This window comes from Papio anubis, chromosome 8 (assembly GCF_008728515.1).
Source record: "Papio anubis isolate 15944 chromosome 8, Panubis1.0, whole genome shotgun sequence".
Classification (NCBI taxonomy): Eukaryota; Metazoa; Chordata; class Mammalia; order Primates; family Cercopithecidae; genus Papio; species Papio anubis.
The window spans coordinates 16,601,380-16,621,149 of NC_044983.1; the positions used below are offsets into that span (position 1 = coordinate 16,601,380).

The 19,770-nt window shown below is 43.7% G+C and overlaps 1 long non-coding RNA gene across 6 annotated transcripts in view; it reads left to right on the plus strand.

The window, feature by feature from the left end:
- LOC116276334 overlaps window positions 1-3,399 on the plus strand; it is a 41,878-nt gene extending 38,479 nt beyond the window's left edge. For 5 of the 6 annotated variants that reach the window (XR_004185752.1, XR_004185753.1, XR_004185751.1 and 2 more), the window contains 2 exons: window positions 1,339-1,537; window positions 3,191-3,278. This is a non-coding gene — a long non-coding RNA (uncharacterized LOC116276334). Of the gene's footprint in view, window positions 1-1,338; window positions 1,538-3,190; window positions 3,279-3,316 lie in introns of those variants that run through there. The other variant, XR_004185756.1, reaches the window with a different exon arrangement.
- The last annotated feature ends 16,371 nt before the right edge of the window (window positions 3,400-19,770 follow it).

Here is a 19,770-nt window from a genome sequence, read left to right on the forward strand (position 1 = left end):
TTTTTTTTTTTTTTTTTTTTTTTTTTTTGAGACGGAGTCTCGCTGTGCTCCCAGGCTGGAGTGCAGTGGTGTGATCTCGGCTCACTGCAAGCTCCGCCTCCCGGGTTCACGCCATTCTCCCACCTCAGCCTCCCAAGTAGCTGAGACTACAGGCGCCCACCACCACGCCCGGCTAGTTTTTTGTATTTTTAGTAGAGACGGGGTTTCACCATGTTAGCCAGGATAGTCTCGATCTCCTGACCTCGTGATCCACCCGCCTCGGCCTCCCAAAGTGCTGGGATTACAGGCTTGAGCCACCGCGCCCGGCCAATTCCAGTTATTTTTAACTCAGTATTTTGAAATAATTGTAGACTCAGAGGAAGTTGCAAAAATAATACTGAGAGGGTCCTGTATACCCTTCACCGTCCTGATTCCTGCAACGCTAACTGTACAGTGCAGGATACAGCACATCAGCAGGAAGCTGCTAACTGGTCTATAGACCTAATTACGATTTTAACGTTCCAGGCCTGGTGTGGTGGCTGATGCCTGTGATCCCAGTACTTTGGGAGGCTGAGGCAGGCAGATGACCTGAGGTCAGGAGTTCGAGACCAGCCTGGCAAACATGGTGAAACTCCATCTCTACTGAAAAATACAAAAACTAGTCAGGCATGGTGGCAGGTGCCTGTAATCCCAGCTACTAGGGAGGTTGAGGCAGGAGAATCGCTTGAACCCGGGAGGCGGAGGTTGCAGTGAGCCGAGATCACACCACCGCACAACAGAGACTCCGTCTCAAAAAGAAGAAGAAGAAAAAAAAGATTTTACCATTCTAAAGGGGAAATTGCAGTTTTCTTATTCTGATTTGCTTTGCTTTCTTTCTGCCTCCTCTTCAGAAATACTCACTTCGGGGACTACAGGTACAATGCCAGACAGACCTGCAACACTGCGCTGTTACCTCAATTTTGACCTTATATACACAAGGAGTCTGGGGAGAGAATCCAGTGAACCCCACCTAAACTTGGCTCCAGCCTCATTTATATCTAAACGCCTATCCGGCGAATTCTGATTATTCAGTGCGCTAATATCATTGTAATGACTTGGCTTTTAAGAGAGTTTCCCTGTATATGGGGACATGTGGAAGCTGCAAGGCAAAAAAGGTCCCAATTTTTATCCTTCCCTGAATCACACCCTCTGCAATATAACTTTCTCCTCCCACAAGGGGTAGCATCTATGTCCCATCTCTGCAATTTGCACTGGCCCTGCAACTTGGGTTGGTCAGTGTTATGTGAAGAAGTAACAGGGTGCCAGGCAGTTCTGAGCCCAGATCTCAAGAGGCTATAACTTCTATACTTCTTATTGAAGCCCTGCAGTCCCCATATGAACAAGGCCAAGCCAGCCTGCTGGAGAAGGACCATGAGGAGCAGGGCTGACACAACCCAACTGAGGCCACCTTTGATCACGCAGCTGACAGCAGATGGCTGAGCCAGCCCAGCCGAAAGCAGCCATGCCTAGCCCAGCAATAAGCACCGCACCAGCCCATAGACTTGTGCAACTTATTTTGGTAAGTCACCGATTTTTCAATTTTAGATAACTGGTACAGGCAAAGACTTACTTGAGTAGGGGGAAGCTGCATGGGCCCTTGGGGCTGGGGAAGTTTTCCTAGAGTGAAGGGATTTCCAGCCCAAAGGCAATAAAGCTTTTACCTCTCTTGTCTTAAGGTTTCATGCAGACAACAAATATTTGTCGAATGTCTACTGTGTTCATTGCACTCACCACTGCCCTCCCTCATGTCGTGTGCAATGACTGACAAGCAGTTTCTGCCTCCAAGACTCAGTCTAGTGAGGTGACACCACAAGTCTCGACAGGGAGCCAGGCTGGCGTAAGGCCCTACTGGTAGTGGCACAGGTGAAGGAGATGCAAAGAAAAGGCAGGGCCCTCTGATTACTTTCTCTGAGTCTGAGGGTCTGAGGGCTGTTGCTAAGGTTCTTATTGAACAGAGGATGCAAAATGCTATATCATATGGTCATGCAAATTGTTATGTCAATACAGAGCATTCAAACATGCGTCAACAAGGCAAAGCTTCCATGAAACGAATCACAGGGAAGGACCGCCCGGTGTCTGACTGCAGGGCCCCGTGGGGGAGAGGCAAGCATCCAACACGGACACTGACACATCAATACAAGTCGAGATCACACCGCCTAGGGAAAGTGAACGTGCTCTGAGTACATGGAGGAGCAGAAAAGCCTAGTCAGAAAAGACTTCCCATGAAACCAGCATTCGAACACATATCTAGAGGGTGAATTACTTGGCGAAGAGAGGCGATCCTCCAGGAAAGGCATAGAATGAGCAAGACTAAGAGGTGGAGAGGTTGTTAGGAGAATAGCAGGATCAGGAAGTATAGCCGTGAAGCTGGACAGACAGTTGGGGGAGCCCAGTGGGCTCAGTCAAGAATATTTGGTCTTAGGCCAATCACACCTGTAATCCCAGCACTTTGGGAGGCTGAGACAGGAGGATCACTTGAGCCCTGGAGTCTGAGAGCAGACTGTACAATGTAGTAAGACGCTGTCTCTACAAAAAATAAAAGTTAGCCAGGCCTGATGGCATGCACTTGTAGTCCCGGCTACTCAGGAGACTGAGAAGATAATCTCTTGAGCTCAGTTGTTCACGGCTGTAGTGAGCTATGATGGCACCAGTGCACTCCAGCCTGGGCAACAGAGCAAGACCTTGTCTCAAAAGAAAAAATTAAAATTAAAAAAATTGTCTTTATTCCAAATACAGTGGGAAGACTTAGAAGGGGAATCATCGTTATGTCAGTTTGAACCACATGAAACTGACATTTTTGCTGGTCAAAAATGACCAACACTGGCAGTTTTATGTGGTTCAACCTAATACAGGTTTGAGCATCCCAAATCCAAAAATCCAAAATGTTCCAAAATGCAAAACTTTCTGAGGGCGGACATGATGCTCAAAGGAAACGCACATCGGAACATTTTGGATTTCAGATTTTCAGATCTAAGATGCTCAACCAGTAAATATCATGACAATACTCCAAAATCTAAAAGTCCAAAATCCAAAACACTTCTCATCCCAAGCATTCTGAAAAAGGGATCCTCCATCTATATTTCCAAAAGAATCTTCAGCCTGACCCTTCCAAGGTTGACCATTTGTTACTGGTCTTTTAATTCCAAGGTGATTTTCTCATTTCCTTTCACAGGCAAGTCAAGCCTTGGCACCAAGAGAGCAGGGAGCGAGAGGTGTGGGGGCCGAGGTCAGATGGGTCCCCACATCCTATTCTCTGGAGCAGCAGCAACACTGTCATCTCGCTCACCTTTCTTCACAGCCTGCAGTGCCCCACGTGGAGGTGTGGGCTCACCAGGGAGGACTCTCACCTCGGACAGCTGATCCCTGTCCCCCATGCCCAGGGACATTCTTCTTGCCAGGAGTGGATGAGTTCCCAGTGGAGATGGTGGACTCCTAAGCTTTTCAAGGGATGGGCTCAAGTAATACAATCCCCCCGCACACCTAGCCATCGGTGGCCCCTTGTTCTCAGCTTTCAGTTGCTTCTGTGTATGCGATACCAGAATCCAGGTCACAGCTCAACTGGACATCACGGCACTGACATTGTTCATTTTCATTTTGGCAGCACGCTCAGAGCTGTTCAAGAGAAGGTCACAGCGAGATCATATAAACCAAATTTAGCCATCTGGGTACAAGGAGAGAGTTAAGTGATTCGTGTCTGATAAGGAAAACCAGCTTTTCACAAAGCATCCTTTAGCGGGAGCCTTTTAGAAACCCCAGAGATGACACCTGTCAAACCTCACAGCGCACCTGGGCTTGAGGGGACCGGAGAGTGCACAGGTTCCCTGTGTAGATGAGATCCCGAGGACATGGTGGTAGTTTTCTCATCTTAGACTAACTCCTATATCCCAAAGTCCCAGAGCACTTTATGTTCCCTGGTCACACGTTGAGGGAGGCGATTTTAAACTAACTGGAGCAGAGAGGCTGGGGCGGGGCTTAGTTCACCTCCACTCATGGTCTCTGCTCACCCTGAAGTCACATCTGGCACTAAACCATTTCCCTAGAATAGGTGCCTCACTCTGCTACACATTAATCACGAAACTAAACAAGAGATTTGACCGAGCATGGTGGCTCACGCCTGTAATCCCAGCACTTTGGGAGGCCAAGGCAAGCAGTTCACCTGAGGTCAGGAGTTCAAGACCCGCCTGGCCAACATGGTGAAACCCCATCTCTACTAAAAATGCAAAAAGTAGCCAGGTGTGGTGGCAGGTACCTGTAATCCCAGCTACTTGGGAGGCTGAGGCAGGAGAATTGCTTGAACCCGGGAGGTGGAGCTTGCAGTGAGCCGATATCGCACCACCACACTCCAGCCTGGGCAACAGAGCAAGACTCCATCTCAAAAATAAATAAATAAATAAATAAATAAATAAATAAATAAACAAGAGATTTGGCAGGGCTGGAGTGGGGTGGAAATCAGGAAATCATACACCGGATAGCAAAATCTCACAGAACTTTTCTTTCAACATCTCTCTTCATTTCCTGAAGACCCTTCCACCAAAACCTACCCCATATTTCTTCCCCCTCTCCCCCCACACAGTTCCTCAGATCAACTCCAATGGCCGTAGCCCACTCCGCAAGGCAGATGCCAGACATTTGGTCTTCTCATCCTCATTCTCCATCCTTGGAAGCCACTTAATGAGGAATTGAGAGAGATGGGGTGGCCTGGGATGGGGACAGGGGAGACTCAAGTATTCACTCTCCAGCATAGGCCACTTCTTAGAGGAGAGAATTAAAACTGTCCTACATTACTATTATTTCCCATATTATAGTATTAGTAGTAGTAGGCCAAGGAAAGCAGACTGGGGGAGACAAAAGGACAAAAATTTCAGTGTACAAACAGAATCAAATAGCCATTATGTGAGAATTGTTCATGGTTCAGGGTGACTTTGAAAATGGCCTCTTCAATGACAGAGGAAAATGAAGTTATCGGGACAGCTATCACGTGTCACACACTGAGATGCTGTGACTGTTAAATTTTAATACGTTTGGTGCAAGGAAAATGGAAATTTCTGAAGAAGAGAAAAGCCAAAGGGCAAAGAGAAGAGAAATGAAACCAGCCTGGGAGTGGGGGAGTGGAAGCTGGGGCTGTCACGAGGCCCTGGCACCATGCCCTCTTTCTTGTAAGGGAGATAGATGCGCTCTCAATCACTGTGGGCCCAACTGGGAGGTTGGTTATGCCTTTGAAAAATGATGAAAACTACTGAAACTAAGGGGAAAATACAGAGCGAAGGTAGTTAACTCTCAACTGTTCAGGGGCTGATGCTGAACTTGGGAATAATCTAGACTTTGCCTTTCTTCCTCTTCCTTTCCTGCATGTTGGCAAATGCATTGCTCACAAGCACTTTATGCTGATGGTGAACAACCGTGCACCTAGTACATTAGTTAAATATTAGCATCTTTGATGAATGTTCTAGAGAGTCGGAGAAGAGTGTTTACATTTTCAATATAGCCATGAATTTTGGACAGATTTGAGAACTGACTCCATAAGAGTGAATGTGCTATTCCCAGGAACCCACACCACAACAGCTGAAGACCGGCAACACAGCTATTAAGTTCTGCCTTAAGGAATTCTCACCATCAGTGTGGAAGGAGATGTCCAGAAAAAAATGTGGGGGGATTAGAACCGTGTCAAGAATAAAAAGGAAAATGCAGATAACATCTAACTACTTCTGTAGAAGCCCTCCCTCCAAATGTTGCACCACTTTCCCCAATACCCAAAGAAAAAGATTTTACTTGGGGAAAAAGTCAGCAGCAGCACATACAAAAATGACCATACCAAGACGCTCTGAGTCCACAGGACTCATGGAGGGTAAGAAACTTGAGAGGAGAACTGCGCTGGGGTGGCTAGTGTCTCTATGGAATGGCCTTTGGGTCTTCCTCCCTTCCGGGACCACAGGAATAGTGGCCTGCCAGGAAGGGTCAGATGATTCAGGGGCTGCCCAAGGTGTGCAATGTGAGTATGGGTTTCTCCAACCACAACCCAATGCACAGCTTTATCTTGGCAAACTCGTTGCTCATAAGCTCTTTGTCCCGATGATGAACAATCCCTCACCAAGCACATCAGTCAAATATTAGCATCTTTGATCAAAGTTCCAGAGAGCTGGGGAAGAGGGTTTAAATTTTTATGACAGCCATGAATTTTTGACTATTTTGAGAGCTGACTCCATCAGGAGTAAATGTGCTCTTCCCCAGATCACAGCCCCTCCATTCCCACGAGGCTGCCTGGGTGGGAAGCCCCAAAGTCCACAGAGAGTAGGCAAGGGCCAGGCCTCTGTGGAAGACTACCTGGGTCTGCGTGGGACCCCCGGAGCCCTGGGCTGCGGGCTGACACAACCCAATCCTGGCCAGGTGAGGTGGCTCATGCCTGTAATCCCAGCACTTTGGGAGGCCAAGGTGGGAGAACTGCTTGGGCCCAAGAGTTTGAGACTAGCCTGGGCAACAAAGTGAGACACCATCTCTACAGAAAATAATTTAAAAAAAATAGCCAGGCGTGATGGTGCATGCCTGCAATTTCAGCTACTTGGAAGGCTGAGGTGGGAGGATCGCCTGAGCCCAACAGGTCAAGGCTGCAGTGAGCTATGGTTGCACCACTGCACTCCAGCCTGGGCAACAAAGCGAGACCCTGTCCCAAAAAAGAACCAAAAACCAAAAAAATCCAATTCTCTCAATTTCCTTAGTCAGCAGGGAGATTAAAATGAAAACAATAGTCACACCACTACACTTCCACCAAATAGTTAAAGTGAAAAGATAGAAAATACTGTTAACGAGGATGTGGAGCAGACAGGAAGCTCACACACCGCTGTGTATAACTGTTTCCATCCTAGGAAACTGTTCTGCAGTATCTATTAGAACTGAACAGGCCTAGGCCACATGGCCCTAGAAATTTGACTCTCAGGCACACACTCAACAAAAATGCATATATAGCTTCACCAAAAACATCTATAAGAATGCTCACAGCAGCACTACTTTCAAAATACCCAAACTGGAAATGCCCAGCAACAACAAAGTGGGTAAACCCATCATGGCATCTTTAAACAAAGGGATATCATGAAGTGAAAAGGGTGAAGAGTCTGCAACTACATGAAGCAACATGACTGAGTCTCAACAACATAATATTGAGCAAAGGAAGCCTGATCAGGTGTGGTGGCTCAGGTCTGGAATCTCAACACTTTGGGAGACCAAGATGGGAGGGATCGCTGAAGCCCAGGAGTTTGAGACCAGCCTGGGCAACATAGCGAGACCGTGACTCTACAAAAATATTTTAAAAAATTAGCCAGGGCAGCCGTGTGTGGTGGCTCATGCCTGTAATTCCATCACTTTGGGAGGCTGAGGCAGGTGGATCCTGAGGTCAGGAGATCGAGACCATCCTGGCTAACATGGTGAAACCCCATCTCTACTAAAAATACAAAAAAATTCGCTGGGCCAAGTGGCGGGCACCTGTAGTCCCAGCTACTCGGGAGGCTGAGGCAGGAGAATGGCGTGAACCTGGGAGGTGGAGCTTGCAGTGAGCTGAGATTGCACCACTGCACTCCAACCTGGGCACAGTGAGACTCTGTCTCAAAAAAAAAAAAAAAATTAGCCTGGTGCAGCGGCTTGCCCCTGTGGTCCCAGGTAGTTCGGAGGCCGAGGCGGGAGGATCGCTTAAACTCAGAAAGTCGAGACTGCAGTGAGCCGAGATGGCACCGCGGCTCTCCAGCCTGGGTGACAGAGTGAGAACCTCTCTCAAGAAAAGAAAAAAAGAAAAAGGAACCAGACACAGAAAGGTATTCGCTGTGTGATTTCCCATTATGAAGTTTGAAACGGGCAAAACTAATCTATGGTATTTGAAGTCAGGATAATAGTTACCTTTGGAGGTGGGGGAATAGAAGGAAACACAGGGTGGGGGTTAAGGGATGCTGGTTACATGGACGTGTTCAGTCCATAAAAATGTATGGAGTTGTACACTTACGATGTGGGCACTTTTTGTATATAGATTATACTTTAAAGGGGGCAAAAATAAGAGGCTGGGGAGTGGGTAGGACAGTCATGCTTGTAATTGGCAGCAGCAAGGGGTGGGATGCAGGGTGAGGGGAGAGCTGATGAACCAAAGAAATAATTAAGGGTAGGCACAGCACTGCAGATGGTTAGGGCACAGGCTGACTGAGAGCAGGTTGGAAGCTCTTTTACTGCAGAGCATGTGACCTTGCATGCTAGCCACCCTGAACAGGAACAATAGGCATTTGCTGCCTGCTGCCCACCACCATCCCACCCGGTGATGGTGTAGCTGCAGTCTCCCTTGTCACTGTCATGTGCGCTCTTCTCTTTCTTCTACTATCAGTGGAGGGATGAGACATGTTTATCAGGAACTGCATGTTTAGGGCAAAGTAGGAGAATGAAGCTCATGGGCTGGCAGATGATATATATCTCAGAGCTGCAAGGATAAGGCAGAGCATGTAGGTAAGGCCTGGCTCTAGAGGGACTCCAAAGTTAAATGGAAGTCTCTAGACTTCATCAATGGGGAAAGTGATCCAATAGAGATTTGATCTGGGAATGCTAAACGGAAGTGGTGAAACCAAATGTATTAGCTACTCTCAACTGAGTGGTCTCTCCAAGAACAGAGAAAACGCCCACAGGCCTGCCTCCTGGGATGTTATTAAAAAGCTGCCACATATACATTAGGATTTCTAGGTTTTCAAATAAGTTCCAAAACGCCCCAGCTTATGACTTTAAACCATAGTACAAAAGTTTCTAAAGTTGATGGAGAAATTCTGTTTCAAAAACACTATATTATTTGAAAGAAAAATAGTGCTTTTTATAAACCAAGCTATACAATAAGCTTTTGAAATAAGCTTTTGGGAGGCTTGGCAAAATTGGAAAAGGAGGCCAGATGCCCTGCAGTTCAGGTCAACAGAAATCTATGACAAGGTTTAATGTCACAGAGGTGAACTCCATCCATATATACTTAAATGAAAGGCTTCAGTTGGGAGCTCTGGAAATTATTTTCATTTTACGTATATATATATAATGCATGTTCACATAGAACACACACACACACACACACACACTCTATACAGCTAGCACCAAACTTAGCCAAACTTAGAGCATCACCTATCTTTGTTGGCAATGACACATTTGACCACTGCTTAGATGTGCAAAAGCCCTCAGGGAAGGGTTTTAAAGAAGATACTTGGGTTACAGAGAGAAATGGGAAAACAAATTATGTATGGGTATTTACTCATGCACCAGGAGTATCATTGACGCTAATCTTTGGTTTGGACTTGGATTTGAGCTCTGTCTTCTGCAAGTTTCTGTGGTGGCTTCCCAATGTCATGAAAGTAGCATCATAATGCAGTGTGGGAAAGTAGAAAAAGCCTTGGGCTGACAGTCAGGAGACACGGGTCCTAGTACCCTAACACCCGGGACAGTCCTAGTTTCTATGCATTGGCTTTATGTAATTCTAAGTAACATCTCCTTTCATTCTCAGAAGTGAACCAGTTTAAGAAGTGAATCATATGACAGGGAATAAGACAAAAATGGCTCCTCCTCCCTGAATCAGCATCTTCTTCAATGAGACTTTTCAGCTTCTTCATCCAACAGTGGGATCTTTTTCCTCTGCCTTCAATCTGAACTCATCTTATGACTTCATGTTGGCCAATAAAATTAAGTGGAAGTGTCTGGGTGTGGTGATGCACACCTGTAATCCCAGCACTTTGGGGGACCGAGGTAGGTGGATCACTTTAAGTCCAGGAGTTTAAGACCAGCCTGGTCAATGTGGCAAAACTCCATCTCTACTAAAAATACAAAAATTAGCCAGGCGTGGTGGTGCATGCCTGTAATCTCAGCTACTTGGGAGGCTGAGGCAAGAGAATCACTTGGACCTGGGAGATGGAGGTTGCAGTGAGTCAAGATCATGCCATTGCACGTCAGCCAGGGTGACAGAGAGAGACTCCGTCTCAAAAAAAAAAAAAAAATGACAAAAACTCATAGTGGAAATGATGTGCTAGTCCGTAGCCAAGGCTTCCGCATACCATGCCTATTTTTACTGTTTCTCTTGGAAGTCTTTCCAACTGCCACGTGAACATGCCTGAGCAGGCCTCCTGGAGCCTGAGAGACCATGTGGAGTACAAACAAATCCTACTGGCTGAGGCCAACACAGGCCAGCTGACCCCCAGATGACCTGGTAGTTGACTGCAGATGCCTAGATGAACTCAGTCAACAGCAGATACACTATCCACGAGCTCAAATTTATCATCCATCAAATCGTTAGCTAAATACATTTTTGTTTTAAACTAGTAAGATTGAGGTTATTATGTATCAGAAGCTAACTGATACATACAGTCTCCCTAGTTCTGATGACCACTTTGTCTCTAACTATCCCTGCAAACTTGAGCAAACCCCTTAACTCTGGAGTTAAATGTTAAGTGAAGGCTGGGCATGATGGCTCACACGTGTATTCCCCGCATTTTGGGAAACCAAGGTGGGAAGGTCGTTTGAGGCCTGGTGCTCAGACAAGCCTGGGCAACAGAGTGAGGCCCTGTCTCTATGAAAATAAAAGTTAAGTGAAGGGCAAATAAATCTTGTAAAGAGGTTAGTGCTGTTGCCTGTATTCCTTTCCTATTCCTATTGTTGCCGTAAAAAAATTACCACAAACACAGTGTAGAAACAATAAAGATTTATTCTTTTCCGGTTCTGGAAACTAGAAATCCAAAATGAGTTTCAATCAGTTTCAACAGCAGAATCTGTTTCATGCCTTTTCTGGCTTCTGGAGGCCACCTGCATTTCTTGGCTCTGACCCCTTCCTCATTCCAACCTCCGCTTTAATTATTGTATGTCCTACTTCCTCTCTGAGCTCCTGCTTCGGTCTCATAAGGATCCCTGAATTTATGTTCGGCCCACCCAACTAATCCAGTATTATCTTCCTGTCTCGGGATCCTTAATTTAGTCACAACAGCAAAGCCCTTTTGCCATATGAGATAACATTCACAGATTCCAGGGATTAGGACCCGAATATCTTTGGGGACCATTCAGCCTACCACATTGCCTAGCAACTCATATAGTAGGCACTCTTTTGAAAACTAGAGCAATAGAGATACAAAGAACAGTTCCTGTGCAAAAGTAGGAAGTTGGACTGGAATGACTTTCATGTATTCTTGAGCAATAACACTTGAGTATTTTTGATTTCTGTGTTGCCACAATTGCCCCTTGCATAGCATAGGCCATTGCTTGAGGGGTGATACAAGAATGAACATTGTTCATTAAAGGCGTGAGATCTAAGGATCAGTTTTTTCCCAGTGCCTCATCCAAAGTGAGTCATATGGCCAGAATGCATTACATATATATATTACATTCTGTCGTATGTTATATAGTCCAGACCGGAGATGGTGATGGTTTAGTAAGTGCAGCTGGAAAAAAGAAGAAACTGAATGAGGGACATATATTAACTCCAATCTGGGAAGAGAGATGTTCTAAATGGAAGCTGTCCATTCAAATTACACACCCTAGAGTAGTCACGTATTTGTGGTCAAGGGTGCAAGAGAGGGCAGATGGTAACAATAGGGAGAGAGAGGGTGCAAGAGAAGAATGAGATATCAGAAAAAGGGGAATGAAAAATGCAAAGTGGAAAAAGAAAAAGCAGCTCCATTTGGAAGAATGAATCTTATAAAATACCAAATGGCACAGCGACCACATGCCGGCAGCACAGGCTGAGTGAGAGGCAGAGCCACCAGCCCAGCCCTCCTGCTGGGACCCATAAGGCATTTGTAACCATTACCACGCCATCTGCTTCTATGATTAATTGCTTTTGAAGAAGCACCTATTCTCAGTGAGAAAAGATCAGAATATTACAAAAAGGATTTCTAGAAATGATAAAAATGACTGCTTGTCAAACTCAAATTGAATTGGGAAGTAAAATAGGTCTGGTATATGTGCTACTAAGAGAGAATCTGGAACTGAAACTCAGATGAACTGCCCCTGCCAGGGGACTTTCGATGCATGAAGATCCTGTGACAGCATCCAATGTAGGGAAGACTCACAACATGAATCAGAATAACAATAACAACAAAATTTGCTGAGCATTTACCATGTGCTAGGAGTTCCATATGCATTCACTCACTTGGTACTAAAAATGACACTGGGAGGTAAGTTCTGCACACCCTTGTCTTAAGACAAAAGTGGCCGGGTGAGGTGGTTCACGCCTGTAATTCCAGTACTTTGGGAGGCCAAGGTGGTGGATCACCTGAGGTCAGGAGTTTGAGACCAGCCGGATCTCGATAAAAAATTAGCCAGGTGTAGTGGCACATGCCTGAAATCCCAGCTACTTGGGGAGGCTGAGGCAGGAGAATTGCTTGAATCCGGGAGGCGGAGGTTGCAGTGAGCTGAGATTGCGCCATTGCACTTCAGCCTGGAGGACAAGAGCAAAACTCCATCTCAAAATAAATAAATAAATAAATAAAAGCTCTGAGGTACAGAAACTTCCTGATTCTCATGGAATAACAGCAGCAGTCTAGACTGAAATATCTCCTACGTTCCTACATCCTACGAAAACTACACAAATCAGCAAAAAAGCGCAAGTTAAACTACCCCAAATATGTTTACACTGTGCTTTTCTCTACAAGAGAAAAAAAGTCCTAAAATTGTATTCAGATGTAAGTAGGAAGAGAAATATCTGAAATGAGCCAAACCAATTCTAAAGTTCATGCAAAAGTAAAGATGAAAGTACAGAGAAAAGAGACGAGAATAACTGGGTGGGGGATGGGGAACTAATTGTACAAAACGCTGAAGAAAATCACCCCCAGAGAGACGGAGTCCCACTCTGAAGAAATTCTGAAAGCAGATCTGGGAGCTGGTAGAGCAGAGCACTGGCTAAAGGAGACTTAGAAGGAAAGGGGTTGAAAGTGCTCAGAATTCATGATGGCAATTTTGGAAAAGCACCACTTCTGGAAGAGGGGGAGGCAACGTGGAGCAGAATGCTTGTTGGTGAAAGAAAAGGAAGAACCACACGGCAAAAATTAAGGGGACTTTAGAAAAAAAAAATGACAGAATCAGTTAACATTCCCTTCCCAGAGGCACTATTTATTTTTAAAATTGTACCTTACTAGGCTGAGAAAAAAAGTGCTTGAATTAAGAAACCTAGTAAGCCCAGCCTGGCCAACATAGCAAAACCCCGTCTCTACTAAAAATACAAAAATTAGCCGCATGTGCGGGCATGCTCCTGTAATCCCAGTTACTCAGGAGGCTGAGGCAGGAGAATTGCTTGAACCTGGGAGGCTGAGGTTGCAATGCGCCAAGATCACGCCACTGCACTCCAGCCTGGGCGACAGAGCGAGACTCCGTCACAATAAAAAATAAAAAATAAATAAAAATAGAAAAGAAAAAACAAGAAAAAGACACCTAGTAAGCCATGCAAACTCTTTACACTTACCTTTAAAATAATCACTTGTTATTACTGGTCTACAAAAATAATGTAATGTATTTCAAATAACAGAAAGTTACAGCTGATATACACACAAAGTTACTATAAGAAGAAAACACAGGCCGGGCGCGGTGGCTCAAGCCTGTAATCCCAGCACTTTGGGAGGCCGAGGCGGGTGGATCACGAGGTCAGGAGATCGAGACCATCCTGGCTAACATGGTGAAACCCCGTCTCTACTAAAAATACAAAAAACTAGCCGGGCGTGGTGGCGAGCGCCTGTAGTCCCAGCTACTCGGAGGCTGAGGCGGGAGAATGGCATGAACCCGGGAGGCGGAGCTTGCAGTGAGCCGAGATCGCGCCACTGCACTCCAGCCTGGGCGACAGAGCGAGACTCCGTCTCAAAAAAAAAAAAAAAGAAGAAAACACAGCGTGAAAATTTGACTCAAGTTTTCTAGTCCTCCTCCTCCCTCTCCCCACAAAAAGCAGGGGAGACTCACTTTTCAACCAGCATCAAATATCATAACTCGACTTGAACAAACATTTGAAGATATGAAAGACATCTCAAGATGTTCCAAGAAATCGGGAAGTACAAAAAACACTTGTGAAACAAGTTGACCAAACTAAGGAGAAAAAAAGGAAAATCATCTCAAAAATTTGGATTACAAGAAAAAATACCAACTAAAAATATAAGGAACACTGAATAGAGGAATGAAGATAGCCAAAACAAAGAAAATAAGAAAGAGGTGAAGGGATCCAAGAGAGTTTAAGAGAGTTATATAGAAGGTCAGCAAAAGAGACTCAACATACATATAATTGAAGTTTCAGAAAATGGAAAAAGAACTGCACTAATATTTAAATATAATCCAAACAAATATTTCTGAAATTGAAGAACTAACTATACATATTGGAAGGATCTACTGTGGACCTGGAAATATTGAATCAGAATAGCCAACCATGAGATATCTCAGTAAAATAATTAGACTTGATAAAGGGGAAAAAATCCTTTAGTTCTCAAGGTTAAAACGCAAACTGTTATAAAAAAGGAAATCAGCTTGGCATTAGCCTGACAGCAACATCCAAAGCAAAACAAAAGTAAAGCATTTTTTTTTAACTCAAGAAAATGTGAGCCAAGGATTTTATATTTAGCCAAACTGTCCTTCCAATATTAAAGGTATAGAAAACGTTTTGAAAATGCAAGACATAAGTACAACATTCAGGAGTCCCACCTAAGAAATTTCCTTGAACATGAGTTTCATCCAACCAAGAGAAAGTCATGGAAACGTTAACAAAACATCCTTAGTGAGCACTGAATTTATTAAAGACTAGGACAAGCATAAAGACAAGAATGGAGGAATATATGAAACTTACATATTCAAAGAAACAACAAAGCCAAAAACCTGGGAGGGGAGAGAGAGAGGAAAGTCAGTGTAAAATAAGTTTACTACTTGCCAAATAGAAAATACAATTAAAAGATACGACTTACAGCTGACAAATCACATGGACTATGTGCAAGTAAGGAAGGGGAGTAGTGACTTATCTTTATAATGAACAGTGGTAGAATAAAATAAAAAACGCCATAAATATAAAAATACACATTTTCCAGAGAGTAAAAAGACAATCCACTGAATAGGATAATTTTTTTTTTTTTTTTTGCGAATTATTTATCTGATTAAGGGATAAAGGTTTAATACTCAGGATACATAAATAATTCCTTCAACTCAACAACAAAAACATAAACAACAAAATAAAAGATTTGAATAGAAATTTCTCCAAAGAGCTTATAGAAATGGCCAATAGGCACATGAAAAGATGCTCAACATTATTAGTTCTTAGAGAAATGCAAATCAAAACCATAATGAGATTACACCTCACACCTACTAGGATGGCTGTAATCAAGAACACAGAAAATAACAAGTGTTGGCAAGAATGTGGAGAAACTGGAAGCCTCATACATTGCTGGGGGGAATGTAAAATGGTGCAGCCATTGTATAAAACAGTCTGGCAGTTCCTTAAAAAGTTAAACATAGAATGACCATATGATCCAACAATTCTACTTTTAGATATATACCCAAAATAATTGAAAACTGGGACTCAAACAGATACTTGTATGAGAATGTTCATAGCAGCAGCATTATTCACAATAGCCCCAAAGTGGAAAAAACTCAAGTATCCATCAACAGATGAATGCTGAACAACATATGGTGGATACATATGGTATATTTCACCATAAAAAGGAATGACGTTCTGATACAGGCTACACATGGATCAACCTTGAAGACACTGTGCAAAATGAAATAAGCCAGACACAAAGGAACGAATATTGTATGATCCCACTTCTACGAAGTGTCTAGAATTGGCAAATTAATAGAGAAGGAAAGTAGAATAGAAGTTACTAGGAACTGGTGGGAGGAGAGAATGGGGAATTACTGCTTAATGGGTATAGAGTTTCTGTTTGGGATTATGAAAAAGATTTGGAAATAATAGTGATGGTTGCACAACATTGCAAATGTAATCAATGCCACTGAATTGTACACTTAACAGGTTAAAACGGCACATTTGGCATTATATGTATTTTACCACACACTCAGAAAAGCAGTGGAAGATCTATAGAGACAGATTGCAGACTGGCGCTTGCCAGGGGCTGTGGGAAAGAAGAAAATGGGGGTCAACTGCCTAATAGGTACAGGGTTTTCTCTCTGGGTGACAGAAAACGTTTTGGAATGAGATAGAGGAGGTGGTTGCACAGCACGGTGAATGGATGAAATACCACTCAATTGTTCACTTTAAAATGGTTAGTTTTTTTTTTTTTTCAGTTTTGTTGATGGAGGTATAATTGACGAGTAAAATATATAAATATTTAACGTATACAAAGTGACGTTTTGATATACGTGTACATTGTGAAATGATTTCCATCAAGCTAATTAGCATTTCCATCACTTCACTACTTTTTTTTTGTAGTGAGAATACATCAGTTCTACTCTCTCTGCAAATTTTACATATACATTATTAACCAAAGCCACCCCATTGTACGTGAGATCTTCAGAACGTATTCATCTCATAACTCCAAGATTGTACCCTTTAACCAACATCTCCCCGTTCTCGCTACCTCCCAGCCCCTGGAGTGACTGCTGTGCTACTCTGCTTCCTTGAGTCCTACATTACTACATTTCATATAAAAGTGAGATCACGTGTATTTGTCTTTCTGTATCTGGCTTATTTCACTTAGAACAATGTCCTCCAGGTTTTCCCACGTTGTTGCAAATGGCAGGATTCTTTTTTTTTTGAGATGGAGTCTCACTCTGGCGTCCAGGCTAGAGTGCAGTGGCGCGATCTCGTCTCGCTGCAACCTCCACCTCCCGGGTTCACGCGATTCCCTTGCCTCAGCCTTCCGAGTAGCTGGGATTAGAGGCATGCGCCACCATGCCTGGCTAATGTTTGTATTTTTTGTAGACACAGGGTTTCACCGTGTTGGCCAGGCTGGTCTCAAACTCCGGACCTCAAGTGATCCATCCGCCTCGGCCTCCCAAAGTGGTGGGAGCCACTGCACCTGGCACCCACACCGCTTTTTTTTTAAGTTGATTATTCATGTGTGTGTGTGTAAACATCACAGTTTCTTTATTCAGGGACACCTAGGTTGATTCCATCTCTTGACTATTGTGAATAATGCCGCAGTGAACATGGGGGTACAGATAACTCTTTAACAGACTGATTTCATTTCCTTTGGATAGATACCCTGTAGTGGGATTCCTGGATCAAATGGTAATTCTGTTTTTCATTTTTTGAGAAACTTCCATAGTGTTTCCCATGACAAGTTATAAAGGATCCCTTTTCTCCACATCCTCATCAACACTTGTTACCTTTTGACATTTTGATAATGGCCATTATAACTAGAGTAAGGTTATATCTCATCGTGGTTGTGATTTGCATTTTCCTGATGATTACTAATATTGAGCACCTTTTCATATACCACTTGGCTATTTATATATATTCTTTGGAGGGATGTTTATTCAAGTCTTTTGCCCATTATTAAATTGTCCTATTTGTTTGCATGCTATTGAGTTGTATGAATTTTCAATATTGACTCTATCATATACATGGTTTGTGACTATTTTCTTCCATTCTATGGAAGAAATCTTGCCTTTTCATTTTGTTGACTGTTTCCTTTGCTGTGCATATATTTTTAGTTTGATGTAGTTTACATTCTTACACTGAAAATCTTTAATCCATTTTGAGTTAATTTTTGTGTGTCCTGTAAGGTAAGGATCCAGTTTCTTTCTTTCTCTTTTTCTTTTGCATTTGGATATCCAGTGTTCCCAGCACCAGCTGGAAAAAGACTATCCTTTTTCCATTGTGTCTTCTTGGTGCCTTTGTTAAGGATTAATTAAATGTGTGGGTTCACTTCTGGTGTTTCTATTGTGTTCCAACGGTCTATGTGGCTGTTTTTATACCAAGTATCATACTGTTTTTATTACTCTTGCTTTGTAATATAATTTGAAATCAGGAAATGTGATGCTTCCAGATTTGTTCTTCTCATTCAGAGTTGATATTTGTGGCCTCTTTGGAATTTTGATGGGGATTGCATTGAATCTGCAGATTGCTTTGGTATTATGGGCATTTTGATAATCTTGAATATTCTGATCCATGAACACAGGATGTACTTCCATTATTTGTGTCTTCTTCTCTTCCTTTCACTAATGTTTTACAGGTTTTAGTGTATGGATCTTTCACTTCCTTGGTTTAATTTGTATTTTACTTTTTGTTGCTATTGTAAATTGCATCGTTTTTTAAAATTTCTTTTCCAGATAGCTTGTTTTTAGTGAATAGAAACACAATTGATTTTTTGTATGTTGCTTTTGCATCCTGCAACTTTACTGAATTTATCTATTAGTTCTAACAGTTTTATGATGGTCTTTAGGATTTTCTATACCTAAGATTATATCACCTGCAAAAAAAAAAAAAAAAAAGAAAAAAAAGAAAATTTAAATTCTTACTTTTCTATTTGGATCCCTTTTACTTCTTTATCTTGTCAGTTTCCTGTGGCGAGGACTTCCACTACTTTGTTGAATAGAAGTGGTAAGAGTGGGCATCCTTGTCTTGTTCCTGATCTTGGAGGAAAATCTTTTTACGGCAGCAGTGGTGGCATTGGTGTCAATGAGTGGTGCCTGTGGAATGGCCATGGAGCTGGAGTCTTGAGTGCAGGCATGTGTGGGGGGACCACAGCTCCAAGCTTTAGGGTGGCAGTGGCACTAGCATCTGGGGTACAGGAGCCCTCACTGCCACATTGGCAATGGTATGCAAGGTGTGGGTACTCTTACAGTGGTTGTGGAGTTGGGCTCTGGAGTGCAGGCATGAGCAGGGCTACTGCTGTTCCAGGGACATGCCTTTCGGAGCGGTGGCTCCAGTGTCTGTGGTGCAGTTGTTCACAGAGCTGCCATGGGGCCAGGGGCTCCAGCGACTGAGGCGTGCTTGCTGTGGCATTGTCTCTGACGTCTGAGGCACAGGAGTTCATGGTGCAGTGGCGGAGGTGGGGTCTGGAGCATGGTGTGCACAGAGCAGCCACAGCTCTGGGGTCTGGGATGGGTAGAGACTTGGAGGGGTGGGTGGCAGTCCTGGTCCCCAGTGGCACAACAGTGTCTGATTTCTGTGGGAAGGTGAAGAGCAGCATCTCCCTCTCTGAGGAGTTCATGGCAGTGATGACTGTTGGTTACATCAGTGGCGGAAGCTTCTGCTATCCTCTGCAAAGCAGGCCACTGGGGGCTGTGAAAGAACCCACTGCATGACTGAATGATGGCCCTTCCCAATTTCTTTGTTCCTAGCCATCTCGATGTGCCACAGTTAGGCCGTCTCTCCACTCTCCAGTGATCCTTCAGCGGGGGTCTTTCTCCATTCATTGTTCCATTGTGTTGCTGGGCACATTCTCAATTGGATCCTTGAGCCCTCTGAAGGCTTTTATCATTGGTGGATAGCTGCTTAATTGTTGCCTTTTGTGAGGGGATGAAGGCTGGTATCTCCTACTATGTCACCTTGCTGACATCACCCTCCTAAGATGGTTAAGTTTATGGTATGTGAATTTCATCTCAATTTAACAAAGCAATTAAAGAATGTAAAAAGTCAGGTGTGGCAGTTCCAGGGAGGCTGAGGCATGAGGATCCCAGCTACTAGGGAGGCTGATGTGGGAGGATCACTTGAGGCCAGGAGTTGGAGACCAGCCTGAGCAACACAGCAAGACCCATCTCTAAAAAAAAAATTATTTATTTTTTCATTTACCAGTACCACTTGCCAATTTTTTTTTTAGTTTTTGTTTTTAATTTCTAAAAGAGATAGAA